Raw genomic sequence first — 25,656 nt, 5'->3', positions numbered from 1 at the left:
AAAATAAAATTAGAAATGTATCATGATTTTTTTTTGATTATTAAAGAACAAAATAATCTAAAAGGGATACAATTATTCAAGCATTTTAGAGACAAAATGTTAATCATAAAGGCGCTTTAAATGTAAAAATCACGTAAACGTTTGACATTTACTAAATTCATTGAATATAATTAAAGCATTTGAAGGACGAAGAGTGATTATGATTACAAAATGGCGCAAAGTTGTTGTGACTCTTTTGTAATATGACAATACATCAACTGTTTGTGTTCTCTAAATATAAATGATAATTTTATTTAAAGGAAATAAGCATACCACAAGAGAAGGAGAAACTAGGTAACTTAAACGTAAGATAATCTCTATATATGACTAGTTTTGCTAGTTTCATTTCGTATAAAAATATGTAAACAAAACATTTATTGTATTAACCAGAGTTCATATCTTGTTTCCATGTTAACATTCACTCGTATTTTCAAATATCATTCCGTCTTTTGACTTCATATATATAGAGTCATTAGCATATAGGACGTTTACTGTAAAGTGTCAACATATAGACAAACCATATACAATATAAATACTGCCTGGGACTTAATATAGTTATAGTATAGTAACAGGCTGCTGAGTCCTAAGGCAAACTCAGAATTCAATTGGCGAAAACATCGACAATACCGTGTCAAAAAACGTGAAATATCGAAAAGAATACCAAACCTTCTCAAACCACATCATACCTATAGATTGAGCAATAAAATCCCACCAAATGTCGATATAATTTGATGATAGACTATTAAGCATGTTGATGCCAATTTATGAATTTTGTGAGAAATGCGGTTTAAGTGCTTGTTTCAAAACTTAAATGTAATCTCTTACGCGTGATTTTCCTTATCAAAGTAAAATTTGATCGCTAAAGTCGCTAAATATCATCTCAAAATCGGATAAAGATACTTTTCAAAGGTACCTGGCTATATATGACTAGTTTTGCTAGTTTTATTTTGTATGACAATATGTAAATATTTATTGTAACTAGAGTTCAAGTATGGTTTTCATGTAAACATTCTCTCGTATTTCCTAATATCATGTTCCATGTCTTTTGACTTCATATAAAGTCCTTAGAACATAAGACATAAAATTTACTTTAAAGTGTCAACATATAAAATTATAGACAAACCATATACAGTATATATATACTGGCATTGATTGGTAAAAAATATTGATTTATAGTATACAAGAGGTTGCTGAAAAACAGATGTCTAAGGCAAACTTAAAATTCATTTGGCGAAAAAGATCGAAAATACCGTGTCAACAAGTGTGAAATGTCGAAAAAATATCAATATAAAAAAGAAGATGTGGTGTAACTGCCAATGAGGCAACTCTTCACAAGAGACCAAATGACACAGAAATTAACAACTTTAGGTCATCGCACTGCCTTCAACAATGAGTAAAGCCCATACCGCAAACCTACTACAGATTGAGCAATACAATCCCATCAAATGTCGATTAGTATACTTTAATGATAAACTAGTCCGTATGTTGATGCCAATTTATGAATGTTTTAGGAAATGCGGTTCTAATGCTTCCTTAAATGTAAACTCTTACGCGTGATTTTCCTAATCAAGCAAAATATGATCGCTAAAGTCGCTAAATATCATCTAAAAAATCGGATATAAATACTTTTCAAAGGTACCAGGCTTATAATTTACAATTAAGTATATTACAATAAAAAAAATTGCAATTTTCGAGCAAAATGTGATATTTTTTTTTCTAAAAATTTAGCATTTTTGTTCATGTATTAACTGTTCTTGTCCAAATTGCTCAAACGGTTAAAACTCGAGCCAATAACATTGAAATGAGAATCTTTGAAAGCTAAAAATTTAGCACTGAGTTTTGAATGTAAAATTTCAGTAGGCTAAAAATTTAGTTTATTGTATAATTTAAAATGTAAAATATAACTTACAAAAAGGAATGCTAAAATTTTAGTATGTATATTATTCATTTCTTTTTTTATTGCAGGATGCATTTGAAGGATGTTGAGAATTGCCTTTTTTTCTAAGAAAAATTGAATTAAGCTGTAGTATTTGAAAGCTTGATGCATTTTTTCTAAACAAAAAGAAATTGATTTTCCGACATGATGCAAATTGATATAAAGTTGTTAAAACTCCTAGATTTCAGGCAAAAAACCCTAGATTTTTAGCCATTTTGCAAAGATTCAAAACAATTCATTTTGAGAATGAAAATTGCAGAGTATCAAAATTTATTGCAGTCAGTTCAATTAAGATTTACTATCTTAAATAATTACTTTTGGAGGTAAGAAAAAGCAAGAAAAAAAGAAATGTCAACCTTAAAAGTCCACGGAAAGACAGCAAAAATTTATGCGGTGAAGACATTTGAGCCTTATGAAATTATTGTAATATGTATGGTATATTTCACGGTCTGTTGCAATCTGTTAAATGCAAGAAATAAATTTCTAAAGTTCTACAAATTACAGTATACCAGCAGAAATCAAAATTACAAATTCAAATGAAGAAAACGAATGCCGTTCAGTGCGTCCTCCTTAATGATTTGGTATTGGAAAATGCCCAATGAGCTGTAATTAGTTTAGAAGAAATCGCAAAATTAATTGTACACAATTTGAGCGTTTGATATACCTTAAAATGAAGGTTCAAATCTTTTAAAATTGAAAATTATAACAAGCATGCATACACGTTGATATAAACGGAGTTTCATACACTGCAGACGGATGTGCATCAGCAAGGTAAAAAGTTCCTACTTTCCCTAATAGTGAAAGTTTACATGCTGTATAATAATTCCGCCGCCGCTAGAGTCTTTATAATCCTAAAATGGTCGTATATATAACAATATACTGATGATGGGGTGATTTAATTACAAATACATATTTTGTGATATATATTTTTAATTTGTATATTTAATGATGAAAAAAAAGGAAAAAATGCGATTTTTAAGTTTGTACTACAATTATATGTTGCCATGTAATTGCTGCGCAGCGTTTATTCCCCATTCCAAAAACTACACGACTGAACAAATAACTTTAACCTATAAAACATACAGTGAACTACGTTATACACAGATAGCTTATCGTTGAACCAACATATGATTTGGGAATTTACAACCACATTTTTGTCGAATACCAATCTAATTTGATAGATGGGCAATTTAAAGTAATCTGTGGTCTACAAATATTTCATATTGTTTGGTTTTATTAGCATATTTTGTGTTAAGTCATACCACTTACCTGATCAGAATCTAAATGTTTCAGTAGATATTCAATTTACACGAACATTCTTGTTTTGAATGTTCCTTATTTCTTTTATTTTTTAGCTACATTGAGTGCTGCAAGTGCAGTGGGTAAGTGCTTTGAATATTCAAAGGACATGTGTTGAATAAATTAAAAAAAGGATTATATTATTATATAACTAAAATGTAATTGTTCGTTTGTGAAAAGCTATCAAATACTGATTTAACCATTTTTTAAGCAAATATTGTAACGAGGTCTAGTGAATCATCAATAAAACGATATCAAACATATAGAAGAGTAATTCAGTATGCGATTTACTTTCTAATTTAGAATCAGATTTTTGAGTCATGATCACGACTTATTTAGTAGAATGTGCAGGATAAAGTTATCGTAAATAAAAGCATCTTTTGACAAGTGTTTCGTTCCTGTCGTTGATGTAACATTGTATTGAATTTGTTTCCTTATAACCAAACGTTAGAATTGCAGACACTGATCTAACATTTGTTTAAATCAAGACGTACACAAAATATAAACACAACATATAGTTAAAGTTCTACTAAACTATTTTCTAATGGATACAATGGAGAAAATTTATCGGGGAGCTGATGCAAAGAAAGGTACAGTATTCATTGCAATCACACACAATAAAATGTGTGAATTCATAACAAGTTGCACAAGCATGTACAGTGTGGAGATTCCTATTCAGTTATTGATACTTATGGTCCTACATCTTTTCAATACTTATATTTTGGCATTGTATAAGATAATGTTTTCTCAGACAGTTTTTGACGTCTTTACACTAAATTCATTATATATGCACTGGTTCATGTTAGACAGGAGACATAATGTATCTATTAATTTTAATTGGCTTAAAACTAGCTTTCCGGAAAGGCTTTTTACATTCAATATGGTTTTGTTTTCTATGCTCTAAAGCAGAGTAAACTTAAGACTATATTTGTTTTGTCGCATCCATTAACCATAATGGGCATGATGGTTGATTTACATTATTTTATTTTTTTTAAAACAAGATTAATCTTAAATTATATGTCATTTGCTGATAATATCATATGATGGCCGGAAAACAATTATGGTTTGAATCATATAATGATATCCAATACCTGTTACATCCAATGAAGGATTATTGATCAAAATAAATAGATAGATAGATAGATAGATAGATAGATAGATAGATAGATAGATAGATAGATAGATAGATAGATAGATGGATAGATAGATAGTTTATTCTAATAAAGCCATGCAAGTACAAATGTTACAGAGAAGTTGAAAACTTGCGTACAACACATGAGATGTGATAACATAAAAAGAAAATATAGTAAACAAGAAAAATAAGTAGAAATAGATAAGAATAAATGAAAATATGAAAATATATACACACATATATAAAGTAAATATATATGTTTAAAGTAACTGTTTTAGTATATAAATATGTTGAAATCGTGGTTGGGAAGAAGGAGTAATGTTACTGTTGATACATCTCATGAAATTGCAAAGCTGTCTTTGGTATTTGGCTAGTTAAACAGTGTGTTGTATTTTGAAACATTATGTCTGCTTATTGGTTCGTTTCGTAAAAAGCATTTAATATTTCTTTAACAAATTGATAAGAATGAACTACTTGTTTCGTCCATTGGCATTTTAATGTGTTTCCGTGTTATATTTCTTCTGGTAAATATATGTTTCTAAGTCCCGGTAACTGTACCACATGAAGCTGACATACAGTTTTATTTTTTTTGTTGGATAATACGTTTTAACTTCTTTTCATGTTGCTAAAAGTTTGTAAACAGGAAGTACTGCAATTACATTTAACATGTTTAAAAGATAAACATACAAATATTGTAGGGTTTTGTAGTAACAATTTAGATTACAGACACAATGTAAATTATTCCAACATAATGTCATTTTATAAAACGAGTATCTTTATATATTACAGAGGGATGACATATATCAAAGAAGTTTAAAGCAGTCATGGCAACAGTACAATCTTTTCCAAACTATAATTAACATTTTTACAATGATGTTTTGACATAGTGTAGCAACTGATGAGGACATTATAATTCCAATGACTAAACACTAGTAAACATGGTAAATGTAACTTGTATTTGTAAGTTGAATATGATAGTTGTTTTCCACTCGTTCCGTTGGTTGATAACGTTTGAATTTGTCAGTTTGTATAGACTTCGCCTTTTCTGAAAATATCTTGAAATTGGGAGATCGTTATTTCTGTTGTACTTTTTTGTTTACGTCTTAACATAAAACATTATGTAGTACGTATAGATATGCTGTTATTTACACTACTTTAATCAACTATGTATGTTTATAATAGCTGTTACAGTAGTATTTGAATTTAAACATTGCTGAGTTTTTTTTTTAAATATTAAAACAGTAGATAGCTTAAATCCATATCAAATTGTTGATATTTGTTCTGACTTTCTACTAGATCAAACAACTTTTCTAGAATTGTTCATGAACAAAAGGGTTTACCTTTTTAGTATATTTGTCCCTTTTTTAACATCTAATCATATGCTCGATTAATATTAAATGATATAATATATTATTATAAAAGCAACCTATTTGAACTGACGAAACACTTTGTTTGCAGTATTATTTGATAAGAAATTGAGGAGAAAATTGCAGCTTATATTCTAATTAGTGTAACTATTTGGTAACATATTTGAATATTGCTGTATTTGAATATATTGTATAATATAACCAAGTGAGAGATTTAGCTAGCTATAAAACCAGGTTTACAAGAAAATGCCTGTACCAAGTCAGGAATATGACAGTTGTTATCGATTCCTTTGATGTGTTAGAGCTTTTGATTTTGCTATTTGATTGCGAACCTTAGTTTTGAAATTTCCTCGGAGTTCAGTATTTTTTTATTTTACTGTTTTCTCACAATGATGGTAACAAACAAAAAGTTCCAACTAAGGAAGTTGAAATCATCCCTTGTTATAATTTCACTTGCGCCATTACGCTCTGGTTGACCTTTATGGAATATCATTTTCATGGATGACGATGGATATATTCTAAATGCTGTAACCTCAATCTCGTCCTCTTTACCGTGAAATGGCCTACCGAATTAGACTTATCACATGATTTGGCATGATCAACACAAATCGTACCACAAATATGCTTCCCCTTCCGGACCACTTGAGATCATTGCAATTGTTTGGTTGGGTTGGTGTCGTTCAGATCTGTGATTTCTATGTTGTGTTCTGTGCTCTGTTGTTTTTTTTTCAAATGTTTTGCCATGTCATTGTCAGTTTGTTTTCGACGTATGAGATTTGCCATCATTTTGGTATCTTTGCCTTCTCTTTTATGCCAACGTGCAAAAGTAATATGTACAATTTGTACTTTTAAGATAATCAAACGAGCAGAACTAATGGAAGACAAAACAAACGACATGCATTGTTTAACACAGAAGGTGCGCTAAGGACTCATGTCGGTCTACAATAATATTATAAGTATTACATAACTGGTTGATTTTAGCGGAGAGATACTCGTTAAATGTGAGCAACGTTTAAAGTCTAAAATCTTTAAAATATATATTACAGATATTGTATTGTCTAGATACAAAATTAACAAAGTCTTACAAGAAGGAAATAATTTGCATATTTCCACATTTAATTAGGATTGGAAATATTACGAGCATGCAGGAATCACACACATATTTATATGAGATATGTTGCTCAAAAAGAAAAAAAGACAAGGATTGTGGTTCATTATTTAGTTGGTACTTGCAGGCGCTCCACATATTTTTTAGTATTTCAAATATCACTCAAATTCCGTAAAAAATCAGCATAGTAGATATCATCAGCTAATGAAGAAAAATAGTAAAAGTATACGAAACATGTTTTGTGACGAGCTATGCTGTAAGTGTCAGGTTATATTATAATTGAGCATATAGGTGTATATTACAGGTAAGAAATTAATTAACGTAGCACATATTACGTCATATTTACGATCCTACATTCTAACACTACTTACATGTAAATATGTTTGCACCGCAAAATATCATGTTTTTCTCTGACCGTTAATGACCTCTATATCCTAAATCCATGCAAACAGTTTTATTTTCGCCAAATTTTGTATGCGTTTGTTCCAAATCAGGAGCCTATCATTACAAAAATGTCTCTCATCCTTCATATTCAAAGTTATACTTGGATGAGAGTCCATTAACGGTACCAAATTTTTCTGCACTAGATGCGCGTTTCGACAATAACTGTCTTTTAAGTGATGCTCGAGTGCAACATATTTGAAAATCCGAAATTATAAGGTGATTATTAAAAAATAAACAGCTTGAAAACCAAAAAAAAAAAAACAAAACCGTATAGCCAAAGTCGGGCAAGAAATGAGAGTTTGGATGAGGGAGATATATTTCTTCTTTATTTTTTAAATAATTTTCAAAATTTAGTTAATTTTAATAACAAAAAATCCATATTTTCATGTCATTTTCGTAGTTCTGGCAACTGTGTTAGTGATACCCTTGCAGACTTACAGTCCACCAGCAGAAGTATCGACCATGTGGTAGTTTTAACATAAACATTGATAAACGGTATCGATTTTTCTGCACAAGATGCGAGTTTCGAAAATAAATGTCTCTTCAGTGATGCTCGAGACCAAAAATCCACAGCTTTAATTTTTGTATTTATATAAACCGAAAAGAACAAAAAAGTATAGCCAAAGTTGGTCAAGGAATCAGAACTTTGCACGAGGAAGGTATGTTCCTTAATATTAAAATTATTTACAAAAAATTGAAACAGTCCATTTTAATAAAAGGAAATACGTATTTTTTATGCCAGTACCAAAGTACTGGCTACTTGGCTGGGCCTTGGGAACTAAGATACAAAAAAGGACATTTAACCCAATAAGTCGGAAACAAAAACATTACTGAACTCAACCAAAATTATTTATTGTATATCCTTGTTACATTTAGTTTAAGAAACACACCAATACACATATCATTTTTTCTATTGTGGATCCCTTGATATAAGTAGAATTTTCGTTGAGTGAAAAACCACAAATTAAGATTTCCAACGATGTTCAAATTATCTAAAGGTGTGTATGCAGACTTTGGCAAAACAACGTCATCAGCATATACACTAAACTACAATTTTTCCTCAATCCACCAAAATTGGTAGCCCCCACAATAAGCCAATCTAAAGTATGTGATTTTTGACGATGCCCGAACGATGTACGTACGATTCCCAAACTATGTAGGATTGAAACGAAACGCTAACCGAATGTTGCACGAACGCTGAACGAATAATGTACGAACAAAACCATGTACCATAAACCATACCATAATCGATAACATAAGCACCCTTGTATCGTACTTCGTATGGTTTTGCGTCAATCTTTTTGTTTACGTATATCGTATCGTTCAGCGTACATTGTTTCGTTTAGCGTATATCGTATCGTTTAGCGTACGTCGTTTCGTTTAGCGTATATCGTTTCGTTTAGCGAATATCGTATCGTTAAGCGTACATCGTTTCTTGGCGTAAATAGTTTCGTTTAGCGTATTTGTTTTTTTTTTAAATATATAAAACATGAATTGTGTTCTGTTAAATCTTTTTATATAGGTGATCATACGCGTAACATTTACATTGGATGCACATTTCAGTTTTTAATTAATTATTTATAGATTTTAACTTAATCTGACTCGATGCTGATCCAAAATTATTTACATAAACAGTTTGAAAAATAAACACTGAAATAAATTTAAACACATTAAAAGATATGGTTTTGAATTTTGTTAGCCGTGGAAATACGTACTTGGTGAGTCTGCGAGTAAACTGCAGTCTGCAGGGTTTTCAGTCAACATTTTTTGAAAATAGACTAAGGTATTAACATTTTTTTTAACTAAATGAACAATGTATTTAAGATGGAATTCGGAATTAATCTAATATGTTCTTACAAAGGTATATTCGGGGTCTTAAGGTTTTCCTTTTATTCAAAAGTTTGTTAATCATATTTTTATATTCTCTTTTATCGCATGTATTTAAAAATCGACTGAATAACAGTTTCATCCACATATCGTAATTAAACCTTTTTTTTTTTTTAGATTATAGATTTCTTTTATTCATCTATTAAATCAGTCGAAAAAAATTAAAATATTTGAGAAATTTCAAATAAAAACAATTACCCGTTATGTGCCTCATCAACACCAAACATAAGTCATTACCAAAGTACAAACGATAGTGTATCATTTTTGCTACAAATGCACTTGATTTTAAACAATCAGCAAAATAGAGCGCGTCCGGCAAATGAAAAAAATCGAATTCTTAAGTAAAATTATAATTTAGCGTCTTCATTTTTGTATTTTCTAACAACAAAAAAAAAAAAAGACCGTTTCCCTCTATTCTTACATTTTCTTAGACCATTTTCCTCTATTCTTTATTTTGCCCGTTATACTTCATTCTTATTTTATATTTTTTACTTTATTTTCCCGTATCTATAACCTCTTTATTCGGAGCAACCCTAAATATACATATGCTACATAGGGTCTAAAGGTCATCGTTTGTGCCGTGATACACATGTTTGCATAACAAAGGATGTCCTTGTTCATATTTATAACATTTTTAATGTCCTCCTAATAATACATCTAATAGTTGCCACTGGACGTTAAACAGCTAACTATAAAATATATTTCCATTTTTGCCAGTAAGAAAGCTACATAGGAGAGGAAAAATCAGTGTCTTAGAAATACCTCTAGGCTCAGTTTTCCAATTTCTGTCAAAATGTGGTTTAATGCAAAAATGTAAGTCCTGAATACTGCATTTGAACCCATCAAGCATTTGGGATTAATAACAAATCTATTGTAGTCTCTTTTACTTTACTTTGCATACAGTAAAGATAAGAAGTAAACAAATACGTCTCCGAAGGATGTTGCTATTGATGATTTTTTAAAAGATGATACCGGTATATCTCTCTTAATAACGCGTGAACTTCCTGGAGGCTTCGATCTGTGGAACCCGTGTACACTAGCTCTGTCACGGACACGCTCGGGTATGTTGCGCCTCTTCGAAGTTCGGGCGTACACTAAAAAAAATGAATAGCTACGCAACCTTAGGTGTCTGTATCAATTTAGACTTCATCTTTCGTTTAAAATATATTCGTATTCGTACGTATGTCGGGGTTACGGCTATTCCATTCAATAGTTGTAGATCGAAAAAAAAAGATATTCTGGTTATATCTTTTTATAACTGCATGGGTCGTTATATAAAGAATATAACTGTTCAATTAAAATATACAACTTCCCGACTAGAAAACATGGGCAACCCAGTTACTAATATTCCTGCTTCTAACTAAACATGTCCCAAATTGTCGGAATCTTGTAGAGTACAACCATAACATTTGTCTTGTAAGGGTTAAAATCAATAAGCCAATCTTAAGACCATGCTACGATTTGTTCTAAATCACTATTTAAGACATTCTCTATTGTGTAAGGACTATTACTTGAATAAGAAAGGGATGTTTCATCAGCACACAATCGAGTTAGACTTATCAACTTACCAGTTATGTCATTTACATGAACAAGGAATAGTAGAGGACCCACTACAGAGCCTTGCGGAACTCCTGCATCAGTATTCTCAAAAGGTGAAACGCTTTTACTTCTATTTGAAATATAATTAATTAAGTGATTAAGACATTGTGCACGGTATTGGTGTCTCTTTGGAAATATACGATAGAAGGCGGGTTATTCAAATTCAAGCTGTTTTCCTATACAATGAATATCCATGTTCTGCATATCATTCGAAAGGAAATAAACCAAAGACATCGATAACACTGATGAGTTTGTGCTTTGTACATTATGTTATGAAAAACTCTGCTCATTTCGATGCCTATAACGTCATGTTCATGAAGGGTGTCCCGCTGTTGCAATTTTGTTTTGTGCGCGGCGTCATTAAAATCCTAAAGCGGATTAAATAGTAAGGAGAATTTTATATGATTTACAACTGTATTTTATACCTTTAACGTAAAATGGGGTTTTTGACGTTTTTTACGGTTAGAGAAGGAAGATCGTCAGAAGGTTTTAGAGAGGGAAGAGAAAACATGTCCAAATTAGTTAATCAACCCGTACACAAAATTTCTGCCTTCACTTTTATAAGATTTCACTATAGTAAACACATTGTATACCTTTGGCCATTGTCGATTTGTTATTACGCTAGAATGGCAACATGTCGACTTGGGAAGATAGTTTCCAAAATTTCTTAAAGAACTGTTATGGAATTCGCAAGATCTCGGTATCACTGCACTAAGAAGGTTAATTTTCACTCGAAAGCAAAAAGTGAAACTGCAAAGGATCGTGCACAGCCAAAACTTGCAAATGCAGAAAAGCTATGGTACCGTTACTACCGTGTGGAAATAAATTTTACCGTACGCAAAAATACAAGAATACAATTAACGATGAAAACTAACCGTATGGCATCAATATTTAATGTTTATGTAGCCTTTGGACTATAAAGTTTATTGTATAATTGAAACGGTTCTAATGCATATTTGAAAACATATCTATATGAACCAAATACTGATATGGTCTGGCCCGTTAATAACCGAACGAGTATATACTCATATGGTCCGACCATTCGCGTACGGTCGAACCATACGCGCATGGTCGGACCATATGAGTATACGCATATGATCATGACCATACGCGTACGGTCCAAATACTCATATGGTTTGGAACATTTACAACGATGCGTGAACAAAACAGACATAATAGGTAAATAGTCAAAATATGGGTACAGCAGTCATCACTGTGTCACAATCTCAAAACAAACAAATATTTAACAAAAAAGCACAAAAAGCATCTATCAAATTTAAAAACCACATACCTTGCTTCGCGTGTTTGACGTCATAAAATGTAAACGTCACATATAGAAATATAAAATAATTTTGCCGTTCAATGTTTTTTCAAAAAAATTTTAATTTCACATGGGGAATGTTGGTATACGGGGTTAAAAAATCAAAAATATGTAAGAATTAATTTCAGAAACAGACCGAGATTTAAAATTATCCAGAAGTTCTTTAGAATTGATAAGAATCCACATATGGTTAACACCCCTACGTGAGAAAAATAGACAACACTTATAAAAATTAAGGAAAAAACAGTTTTGATAAAAAGACATATTACTATGTATTTGATTGAGAGTTTAAACTTACAACTAAGCTTAAAGAGAGAAAAAAGACAAGACTATATTGCATGTACATATCTTTGTTAAAACTAGATGCGCCAAGGAACATGTGTCGCTCGCCTGATTTTTTTGTTTACAACTGATGCATGAGATAATGCAATTATTCTACTTTTGCTTTTTAAATTGCATTCTATTTTTAGCCATGTCGGCCATGTTGGTTGGCAAGCGGGGTCATCAGACACGTTTTTAAACTATATACCCTAATTATGATTGTGGCCATTGTCTCAGTAGTTTCAGAGAAGAATATTTTTGTAAAATATTACAAAAATGTACGAACAAATTGTTAAAAATTTACTTTAAAGGGCCATTACTCCTTACAGGGTCAATTAACCATTTTAATCATTTAAACCATTCATTTGTAGTTCTTACTATGCTGAACATTATTGCTGTTGACAGTTTATCTAGTTTAAACAATGTGTCCGATGACCCCGCTTGCCAACAAACATGGCCAACGTTTTTTAAACTAGATAACCTAGTCATGATTGTGGCCAAGTTTGGTTTAATTTGACCTAGTGGTTTCAGAGGAGAAGATTTTTGTAAAAGTTATCGGACGACGACGGACGACAGACGACGGATGCCAAGAGATGAGAAAAACTCATTTTGCACTCTGTGCAAGGTGAGCTGTAAAATGGGGAGCGAGATACCCCCTTTTAAAGGTGAATTAATACATATCCTCTAATATACATTATTCTTCGTTAACAAATATGATATTGCAATAATCTATTTGTACTTTAAGCCAGAATTCACCCTCCTTTTTTTTTTTTTTGCTTTTTGTAATGACATTGTCACTTTCTTTTTCGACTAATATGTTCGACTATCCTTTTGGCAAAACTTTTAGGAACATTCGATCCTTAATGCTCTTTAACTTCGTACTTTATTTGGCTTTTTTGAAATTTTTGCTTCGAGCGTCACTGATGAGTCTTTTAAAAACGAAACGTGCGTCTGGCACAAATATAAAATTTTAAGCCTGGTATCTTTGATGAGTTTATTTGGTATCTGTCGCCCCTATTATGCACTTAAACTAATGACGTTACAATATACAAACAATATAGTAAGAGGCTGTGTTGATTACAACGTCAACACATTTGTGGCGAAGAGAGGATACATCATGCAGACTATCGATTTTTTGAAACGATTACCAACCCATGTGCTAATTTTATTCTTAGAGTTTACTTCCTTATCTGGATGTACATAAAATGTCTAGTTTTGGTTAACATGCGTCAAACATTTTACCATCAACTACACCCATCAGTTATTTGAAGTATTTGATAATTGAAAAAAAGTGTACCTCTTTGTTTTGAATTATTTGAATACGGTATTATGATTTTTTTTGCCTTGTTCATTTGATATCTGTATGGCAACACAATGAAAACATGTACTATTGAATTTATACCCGCTTTTATTTAGAAAAAAATCACATATATTAATGATTCAAATACAAGTAAAAAATACCAATGAATATTCCCACAAAAATATCACCAAAAAAATGTAAAATGTAACTAATGTATATCCCACAAAATATCATCAAACGTTAAGAAACAAAAACGTCTATTCTCACACTTTACATATTTAATGTCATATACATTACAGGTGCAATGCTATGAAAGGTCAAGTTAAAACTTATCTAACCTAATGACTGAATTCAAAACATACAAGTAATAGTTAGGAAGTTCGCACTTGCGAGAAAGTAAACAACACAGATTGTATCTCAGATATCGAAAGTAAGAATTTCATACGAAAGCATATAATGAATTTTCCCACAATGATGATTATAAAATTTAAACCATTTAGAATTGTCCCTCCATTTTATATAAGAATGAAATTGATCCACTTTGTTTCCAGTTTTTCCAATCAAATTTGTCAATTCGTATTTGGTTCATGGCTTTCAATTTATGCTGTTTTTCCTGGAAGAAAGAATACATAAATCAATTTCATAAATTGTTGTGAATCATAAAATTATACTGTATTGTACTCTTATTCTATTAATGATATTACAGTCACTCGTTGTAAGGCATGATGAACTTCAAAATGCTTTTAAGTGTGTTAGCCATATAGTATGCATTTAGTGTGTTGTATAATGCAATCAAATTGTTTGTTTCTTATAAGTCAATCGCACACTGTCTGGCATTTGTGCTATTTCGACTAAGTGTGGATTCACATGTTGGGTGATATATCAATTTCGTAATAAATTCAAAATTAGAACATAATATTAACTGCAAAGATTCAATCATAAACTGTTGACACATCGATATGTGTATCGCCTGTAGGCATCAAAGTATGATGGACACCAACATTGCATATTATTTCAAAGTCACGTGACAGCTTGTGGACAGGGCCTAGACATGATTGAAACACTGGGATGTATAGACAGTAATGTAACTATATAAAAAATGTCATTGACTATTGTAAGCAGTTCCTATCAATCTAACTTTAGTAGAAAACTTAACATTGAACATTGTTGTATAATTCATAGTCGCCGAAGGACCTAGAAGACAAGGCCTCACAATAGTCGTCTCACTTATATGTACTAATAGCAATGCAACTTTGTATTATATATCAATCATCGATCACAAAGAGTTCCTAATAAACTTAGGCAGAAAACAATTGCTGACGCCATCGTTGCCGTCGCCAGAAAAAAAAAACAATCTCTTTTTCTCGCTTTCCGCGACTATGATCATAGGCGAGACAAGAATTGTAGGCACTATCGTTTGTCGGTTAAAAACTCATTAGAGCTTATGTTATGTCCTTGTTTGTATACCGACTCTAAATAAAGCTTATCTATTTATTTTATTTATTTATTTATGTACGGTTACCTGCAAAAAGTAACAACGAAACAATAATTATTGTTACTTCTGAGACTAATTCCCGAAATGTATTTCTGGACAGGAATCCAATTTCATACGAAAATTGCAGATAACAGTAAATTGATTTATTGTTATCAGCAGTTATAGTTACTCGCAAAATTTTACATTTGCAAGTTATGTCTTTTTAGTGTGTCTACTTTGTACTGTATTCGTGTCATTGCCCCGTATTCTTCGGTTTACATATTTGAAACAAATATTATATGAATATAAATTATTTAATGGGCATAGCAAAGATAAATTAAACACTTATACATAATAAAGTATTATAGCTATTTATTTTGTTGGCAATTTTGGCACATCCAGTATATAACCTGAGTTGACAATTTGAGGCCAACACATTTTAAGTGGTACGACTCCAAATACCCGTTGCACACAATATATTCATTAAGATGGACTCCAATATCACACACTAAGCAGTTTTACTCTGCTATGTTCTTCTTCTGCATTTTTCATGACTCATTGGGAATTTATTCTTTGATTTATTTCGAATAATGTTCTTGTCGAGCAATTTCGTAGGCAATTTCACAAATGGAAAATATTATTCCTCTGAAGTTATGGTCATAACTTCTTCTTTATTATTGAACAGAATTTGTATGCTGGAATGGTTGATTTTTTTTATTAATTTTTTTCACTGACCACAAATTGAGCATTTTGCTCATTCGAATCTATACTCATGAATAGTAAACTACTTTACACGACCACCCTATGGCAAATATGAACGTCATATTTGTCAATTTATCTGGAGGTTTAATCATGTAAATGGATATAGGAAGATGTGGTATGAGTGCCAATGAGACAACTCTCCATCCAAGTTATGATTCATAAAAGTAAACCAGTATAGGTCAAGGTACGGCCTTCAACACGGAGCCTTGGCTCGCACCGAACAGCAAGCTATAAAGGGCCCCAAAAATTACTAGTGTAAAACCATTCAAACGGGAAATTCAACGGTCTAATCTATTTATGAACAAGAAACGAGAAACACGAATGCACTACATAAACAGACAACAACCACTGTACATCAGATTCCTGACTTAGGACAGGTGCAAACATTTGCAGGTACATCGTAATTTAATTGTTTAGGTTTATGTCATAGATTGCTCGTAAATCAGGCTTTTTTTTTAGTCTAGCGCCTACCTGGATATATTTTGCTATTGACAATAACTTCAGGTAACAATAACAAACTAATAGTATGTTATTGTTACATGCAATTTCCGTATGAAATAGGGTCCCACTTGAAAACACATTTCAGCAATTAGTTTCGAAAATAATAATAATTATTTCTTATTGTTATTTTTTGCGGGTACCTGTAGCAAGTGCCAAATTTGATTAATGTCGAACATAATTTCTGTTTGTCATAATGAATGCAAAGAATATAGGGGAAATTTACCTGATTTATTGTCCAATTGGTCTTTTCTTTGAACGATGGCATGATGCTGAAAAAGATGAACAATATACATACGGTGAAACTTTTATAGACGAATCCTGACTATCAGTAATTGCTTTATGTCATATTAAACTGTTTTACTTATTTGGAAAGTAATGGCATATCCTTGATTGTTTTTATTAAATCTCTAGACAACTTAACCGCACTTGGAATGATAAAAACCGTAAAATGATATATGGATACATGTCTAGTGAGGAAGACTGAATGTATGTTAAAACACTGTAGCTATGTTATGGTTTATTTTTGTTTTGGGGTTGCTAAAATGGATTAATAAATACTTTTCAGAATAACAGTATTAAGGTATTGTTTTAGCTAAAATCAGCTTTAGCGTTGAAAAATAGATGTGTACAATTGGGTCGATGACGTCACTCTAGTTATCAGCACTTTCATGTTGACATGATATATAATTAATTTGTTCCTTTTCTGTCAATTTATGTGTCAATGAAATAACTAAAATAGTTGCTTTTAAATCACTCTTTGAGTAGTAAATTTAGAATTTTGTGATTTTGTATTTTACCAAAATTTTAAACACATAGGTTTAGATTATATCTTAATATTAGTAAACATTGAATGAAATTGAACTTTTGCTTCTTTGGAGTAGCAAGGTTTATGACTTTATGCAATCATTCATATGTTAATTCTTAATATTTTGAGAAAAATGCTTCAATGAAGGCTTAACAAAATGATCTAGTACTTTCCTAACATATTTTCCCCAGAGATGGTAGTATTTTTCCTGTAAAATTCAAGGTTTTAGCTTTGAGATTATGTTATTAAATTGTACTGTTCGATATATATAGATTATACCACTGCATCGAGTTGATCTGATATCAATTCAATAAAGACAGTTGTTTCTTTCTAATTTAAAACGCGAGGCTTGCCAAGCGTTCTTAACATTTAAAATTGAACTGTCGAGAATAGATAAATATCGTATTGCACGATATTTGGTGGTGGAATATGTTTCTCTAATGATTTTTAGATGAAATGCAGACAATCTTAATTCTTCTGTTTGAACGACTTGCAAAAAGGTGTGTTCTTTATCGTGAGCTCATCAGACATGGTCGCCTTTTGTTCATGACGTCACAATAAGAATTTAAGAGGAAAGCAATAAACTTTGAAGTCAAAATCGAATTTTGACCAATGAAGAACTTAGATCAAACGAGCCACACGTTGCTTAGATAAAAATTATCAACAGGTTTTTGATTGCATTAACCGCATTTGGTAATTTACTGAATTTTTTGTTATGCCCTTTACCATTTATTTGCTCTGGCCTCGAAACTGATTTCATTCAAACGCTGTAGACGAGTCTTACGGGTACGCAGAAGAAACACTCGTATGACGAAATAGCCTTACATCCTCGATGATTTTTTTATTCTGATTTCACAGAATACAGTGATAGATTTAACAGTTTTTCATAAATTCTAAAGAGAAGTGTTCCGTTCCGGTTAACAATTGAATTATAAGGTAATGTTGATTTTAATCTGATGTATCTAAAGAATTTACCTGGACATTTTCCTAAGTTGCAAAGTGATGTTTCAGTTTCGGAACCAACACATTTCAGTCCATCGTCGGACGGTGGGGGATTGTCACATGTTCTGGTGCTGATTATAACACCATTGAACAAGTATCCACTATCAGCAGTCTGTTTGGTTCATATCTTGTAACCTGCAACCTCAATTTTACATTTATTATTCCTACAAAACAATCATTCGACCTCATTTGAATAGTTATGCATGCCCCATACTCATAGTTTGACTTTTACTTGTTTAGAAATTATTTAATTCTTTAAAAATTAGTGCATAACATTGGTCTTACGGTTTCTTCCCTCGTTTCACCTTTCCTTTTCAAGCAATCACACGAACTTTTGTAATTTGGATATAGATTTGTGCATGGTATATATATAATACGACAGTTCGAGGCAATTTAGATAACTTGAATTTACAGGAATTGTCCTTTTAATTATAATCAGAAGTAGTTCAATTCTCATCAATTGGTACAGAAGAAACAAATCATCATAACATACAATAACTGAAATAATTGTCCGATATCAAAAAAGGAGCGAAATTGCGTGTGTTAACTGATTAAGAGTAATTTACAATTGCATATGAGTTCCCTTTAGAAAGGTGTCTGCTTTACACTATAAAATGTTACTACGAATGCTGGTAATAATGTTGATAATAATTACAATAATGCTAATTTTCCTAACTATGACATATGTATAAACTATAAACTGTCTGTTAAATTTGTTTTATACAATGCATGTTATATAACACATGTACTACGACATGTCCTAGTTAAACTACACTGACCACAAAAAAGTTTGATGAACATTTTATTATATCGTACGCTGAATTTACTCCAAAATGGTTAGCATTTTTTTTTTTTTTTTTTGGGGGGGGTCACTTTTATGTTTACAAATTAGTTAACCATTTTTCCTCCTCAGGAATACTCATATTTTTATAGGGAATAATCATGTGGTAATGAAAATGAACTATTGTAGGGAAGCAAATAGGGATTTCCGTTTCCATAATTTTAGTAACATGTGTTTATGCTATTGTAAAACATTAGATATTATTTTATTTTGTAGCCATTTTTGAAATGATAAAGAAACTAAAGTTTCAACTCCCTAAGGCAAAGTTTACTTTAGATTGATTTGGCTATTGTTTGTGTCAGTTTTTGCTTATATAGCTCAATAACTGTTTCGGTTCCTTTTTATTCTTGGCTTTCAACAATTAAGAGATAACTGTATTGTATTTAAAGCTTTGCGGACGTCCATCGGTAGTTTTACTGTCGCAAATTTAGTTTACCAGGCGACGCGTAGCGGAGACAGGTAAACGGGTATTTGCGACAGTCAAACTACCGATGGACGTCCGCAAAGCTCAAATACAATACAGTTATCTCTATTCTAATGCAAAACAAGTACATAATTCAATTTCAATCATCATTTCAGTGTAAAATTTTCATTAAAGAAAATTCCGCGAAAAGATGTTATCTTCTTTGGCCCCAAACTAGGTGACGTCATAGGTATGCTTCCGGCGTCAAACGTAAACACCGGGCGATTTCTGGCTTCTTGACCGCTTCAGAATGTAATAAAATTTGATAAAAAGAAGATTTCTAGGTGCAACATGTGAGTTTTTTGCTAATTATTGTAGAAATTACATGTCAATACATTTCGCAATTCAAAATGTCGGCTTCCTTAGTTACAGACAAGGAGATAGAGAATTGTACGCTTACTGTCATCCAATCAGAACCGTTGATACAAAATAATTGCATTAGAATTTCGGCTTTGAGTGTTCTTGATGAAGTAAAATCCATAAAAAAAACGTTCCAAATGCATGAGATTTTTAAGTTTATATTTTCATTATTTTTTCTTTAATTTAAACGTAAGAATGCGCACTGATTTTGACAACTTTTTTCCTATTTAAACAGTATTTGTAATTATTTTCGTGAACTGTGTATTTCAAACATGTTCGCGGGTATTACATTTTGCGATTTATTTCTCAAAATTAAAATTAAAAAATCAATTAAGAGTTATAAGTATTCTCTGGTTTGTCAATATGAAGTGCATAAAAGTAAATACGTAAATAGCCGTTGGGAAAACTGTTGGTTGTAAGATTACCAGTATTATTGAACTGATTTGAATTTCAATTCATTCGTTTGTCATTCTTCATTGGAGAATGCGAAGGATTAAAGTTTAAAACACTATAACTATAATTTTGTTTGTTATCAAATGAGTACTGTAAAGCTTTTAAAAACATTGTCATATACTATACACACATGTTTTTAAATCAATCGATAACAGCTACAATATACATTTATATGGTGAAAATAAATACACACTAATTCAAATTCAACCTTTCAACTATAAACTAATTGTTCATCTATGAAATGATCAACGATAATCTATGATTATTTATTAAGATATATTTTAAACTGCTTACCTGGAATAATGCAAGTGGTCGTGTTAAAACTGTGAATATCTATGGTGGTATTTATAGCAGTACATGTTCCTTCATAAGTCAGCTGCGTTTGATTTAATGCCCAGTCTTTAAAATCGATCAAAAGGCAGCATATGAATTGGTTTCTGTTCATATTCCTTAAATATTAAATTCAATATAAAGTTAATCCCTATTTCATGTACATAATCATATGATCATAGATAGAGCTTTAAATTAGACATTTCGTAAGACATTTTATAACACAAGAGGAACGACTGTCCTACAAAACAATTACTCACAACACACATAATTCAAACTTATTTTGAAATTATCCTGTTAAGTTCTATAAGAAAATCAATAATCATGAATGCATATCTGAATTTGGACATTGATGCTTTAACTACCAAAAAATACCAAATGTCGTTCTTTGTGTATTCAAAAGATACATGAAGTTTTCATCAAACTGATTTTGCTTTGAACAGCAATATCAAATTACTGAACGACAATAACAGTTAAATAAAAATAAATGTACGTAAACAATAATACAATGGTGGACCTGCTGAGATGATTACAAACAAGAATAATTTGAAGAACATCAGTTACGTAGGTGCATGATTAGATATACAATGCAACCTGTCATATGATAAGATACACACTGATACTCAAATTACCAAAGGTTTCAAAAAAGTATAACAAAAACACTGAACTACAAGTCAAATTCAAAAAGGGGAAGTCCATATAAAGTCTGAAATAAGAATCAACCACACTTACTTATGTAAAATAGTCGAAGCTTTGTGTTCGATGAGAACAGACCAACTTGTAAACATACTTCAAGTTAAGAACGTGATTAATCAAGACAATAATACTCAAATTACCAACAGGAATTCTAAATTATATTTTGAAATATTAAATAACATCAACAGTTTAATAAGCATGTAAGAAGGAGATTTGCAGAGACAATAAAATGGTGACGAACCTGCAAAACCATTGGCACAAAAGTATATGAAAAACACCGGATACAGATGAACAATGCTAAAAATACCACAGAATATTAAAGATCAATTTCACTTACTAATATGAACTAAATAATAGTCAACGACTTTTCCCACGAGATCATATATATTATATAAAATATAATCTAAAATGAAGTATGAGATGAGCATAAGTCATACTTACAATGTTATAAGATTCGTGTTCAAATACAGATCTTTTGGTAAAGTTTTTAAGTTGTTAGAGTCTAGATACCTGGAAGAAAAGCAATTATTATGATTATGTGAGAACATGAGACATTAAAACACTGATACTAAACTTATCAAAGCTTACCAAATTCGATCTCCGTATTCAATAGATAACAGATATTTTTTTTTTACACTAACAGTGATGATGCATTTTGTAAACATTTCAACAACAACCTATAAATATTGAGCGACATTAAAAGCAATGTTGGTATACAAAACGAAAGTTTGCGAACACATTGAAATGATGGTAGACCGTCCAAGATATTGATACACAAGCATATGGAGGAACATCAGTTATATAAGTACGTGATTATATAAACAAAACAATCTTCAATAGTTCAAAACAATAAAGTCTGTGATAAGCGTTATTCATAATTAAAATTCTTGCAACATAGTATCAATTATAACAGACTATCTGGTTAACTTACTTAGTTGTCATTGGCTACAATTTTGAAATACAATCAATCATCTTGATTATGTAAAAAATATTTAATCAAGACAATAATACTTAAATTACCAAAAGGAATTCTAAGAGTATTGCTTTTATTTTGAATATCATTAAAAGTTAAATAAGCAAGTAAGAAGGAAGTTTTTGTAGATACTAGAAAGGTAATAATTCTTGTAACTTAGTATTCGATGATAAAAGACTATCTGGAAACCTTACATAATGGCACAGACGAATATTAAGGAACTAAGTGTACATATGAACGAGGTAGGTCGATGCCACTGCTGGTGGACGTTTCGTTCCCGAGGGAATCACCAGCCAAGTAGTCAGCATTTCGGTGTTTACCTGAATGTCAATTGTATGGTAATTTTTATAAATTTCCTGTTACAAAACTTTTTTTTAATTTTTCGAAAAACTAAGGAATAGATTACCTTAGACGTAATTGGCACAACTTTTTGGAATTGTGGGTCTTCAATGCTCTTCAACTTTGTACTTGTTTGGCTTTAACACTATTTTGATCTGAGCGTCACTGATAGTCTTATGTAGACGAAACGCGCGTCTGGCGTAATAAATAATAATCCTGGTACCTTTGATAACTAATCAAACATTCAACACACTATCACTTAAGTTTAAGTCTGATATAAATATAAACTACACTTACACAAATCTAAGGTCTGTGTTGAATGTAAACATACCTTCTGGTAAACTTATTAGCATGTTATTCTCTAACTCTCTGAAAGAAAATCAAGTATCATGATTACGTAATAACATGTTACATTTAAGCACCTATACTAAACTTACCATAGATAACCAATTTGATCTTTTTGTTTTCAATAAGTTTAGAACAGTGATAAACCTGCTGAGCTATTGTCACGCACTTATATTACAAGCTCTTTTATATAGAAACCTGATTAAAAATCCAATATGATCTTTTAATAAGATTAAATCTGACATATTGAATATTTGTGTGCAACAAGTTAAATGTTAACTGACCATCTGGGAAACTTTCTGACTTGTTATTCATTAAATATCTAGTAGAAAATCAATCATCACGAACATATTTAATAAACCTACTAATATTGAAATTACCAAACATTGCAATGGTTTAACTTCATTAATTCAATGGATCAAAATAAATTGTCATCAGCCTGATATTGTTGGTGTAATTGTTATTGCTTTAACATTTAGCATTATTTAACAAAATTAAAATATAATGATGACAATTCTACTATGTTCTCGGCACACAAGTATATTTAAGAACAGCAGATATGTGTGTACGTGATTAACTAAACAATTTAAATAATATAATATGTAAGAAAAAAAAGTCTGAGGTGAGTATAAATCATACTTACAATATTTGAAGTTTTCTGTTGTTAGAAAACAGACCCAATGGTAAACTTTCTAGCTTATTAGATCCTAAATACCTGGAAGAAAATCCATTTTCATGATTATGCAAGAACATGTGAAATTGACACACCTATTCTGAACTTACCAAAGATTAATACATTCAATCTCCGTGTATGCAATCGATAAGATATTTGTTTCTTTAAAGTGACATCGTTGGAACATTTGTTTAAGCTTCAATTTCAACCTTTAAAATATAAGTGATATTTAATTTAACATTATTATGCACAAAGGAAGTTTGCCAACACAAAGAAATTATGGTAGACCTTCTGATTGTCGACATACACGTATATTGAGAAACATTTGTTAAATATGTACGTGATTATACAAACAAAACAATATCTAATAAAATAAAGTCTGTGATAAGCATAAATTACAATATATTACAATTTTTGTAACTTGATGTTTGAAGATGATAGACTATCTGGTAAACATTCTTAGTTATTAATGGCTGCAATTTTAGATTCAATTCAATCATCTTGATTATGTAAGAACATATTTAATCAAGAAAATTATATTCTAATTTTTAAAAGGAATTTCAAGATTAACTATCATGAAATATTGAATAAAGTTAAAAGTTAATAATAGAATGATAACAAAACTGCTGTGTTCTCTTCGCGTACGTATATTGAAAATATGTTTGTAAATGATTAACTATATAATATAATCCAGAATAAAATAAATTCTGAGATGAGCATAATTCTTACTTACAATGTTTCAAGATTCGTGTTTGGAAACAACAGATCTTTTGGTAAATTTTCTAAGTTGTTAGATCCTATATATCTGAAGGAAAATCGGTTATCATGATTATATAAAAACATATGGCATTAAGAAAACTGATACTGAACTTACAAAAGATTTCCAAATTTAATCTCTTTGTATTCAATCGATAAAATATAGTGTTCTTTAAAGAGAAAATTCGCATTTATTTACTTTTTATCTTATTATGTTGATAATATAAAACATATTCACCAAGTTTCTTCTATATATATACACAATAATAAAGAAGAAAATTGGAAATTATTTATTTCATTCATTGCAATATATACGTCTATTGTGACGTACTTTTAAACTATGGCATCCCGGGAATAGAATTAATATCAATTCAAGTCTTGTTCGTTTGTCATTTAAAAAAGCATTTTAAAGCGCATCGATGACTGTTTTGCAAAGCTACTAACCAACTCCCAATCCAAATAATAAAACGAAAAGTCGTGCAACATCTTTAGATTCTTATGGTATTGGCAGATACATATATATTATGGATTTATTTTGTAGTTATTGGAAGTAGTACAAGGTAATAGTACATTAATATTTTTTTGTAAAATATGTTTTCTAACGGATATGTTGACCAAACTGATAATTAGATGACAATGAATGCATGTTTTCTGACTTTTTATTTAAGTCTAGCAAACATTCCCCCACTAGATGTGGTTGAATTCCTGGTAAAAGATTAGCGTTCTGTTAATCTTTCTTTTGATCTTCACTCGAGTGTATTGAAGCCTACGGGGTTAACCTGTCCAAGTGTGGATAGTATCTCGTAAGGATGATAAGAGAGAATTACGAGTTTGAGACACAAAAAGTAAAGAAGAAATTAAATCCGTAGTGGGAGGAAGAAGGTGGCAAACTACCTAGATCACCGTTGTATATATTTTTTATACTTTACGTAATATCAGTTTCAAATAAGGAAATAATCCGAATAAATATATAACATAGAATGTTGGGCAACCAGAGACACATCAGCATCATATTGACACGTAATGATACTCCTGTACGTCATGCTTGTTGTTGGACTGTTTGATATTTAGATATCATATGATTATTTGTATCGAGATGCCATCGAGATGGCAGGATGTCAAAAGTCGAT

General features: G+C 30.9%; 1 long non-coding RNA gene across 1 annotated transcript; it reads right to left on the bottom strand.

The window, feature by feature from the left end:
• Window positions 1-13,950: 13,950 nt before the first annotated feature.
• On the bottom strand, window positions 13,951-18,378 carry LOC127723667 (uncharacterized). The gene is made up of 3 exons (XR_007992193.1): window positions 18,271-18,378; window positions 16,714-16,759; window positions 13,951-14,366 (listed from the first exon to the last, which is right to left on the bottom strand). It is a non-coding gene; the product is annotated as an uncharacterized LOC127723667 (long non-coding RNA).
• Between the last annotated feature and the right edge of the window lie 7,278 nt (window positions 18,379-25,656).

Source organism: Mytilus californianus, unplaced genomic scaffold, assembly GCF_021869535.1.
Source record: "Mytilus californianus isolate M0D057914Y unplaced genomic scaffold, xbMytCali1.0.p SCAF_13, whole genome shotgun sequence".
Taxonomy (NCBI): domain Eukaryota; kingdom Metazoa; phylum Mollusca; class Bivalvia; order Mytilida; family Mytilidae; genus Mytilus; species Mytilus californianus.
This window is presented reverse-complemented; position numbering and strand designations above follow the sequence as displayed.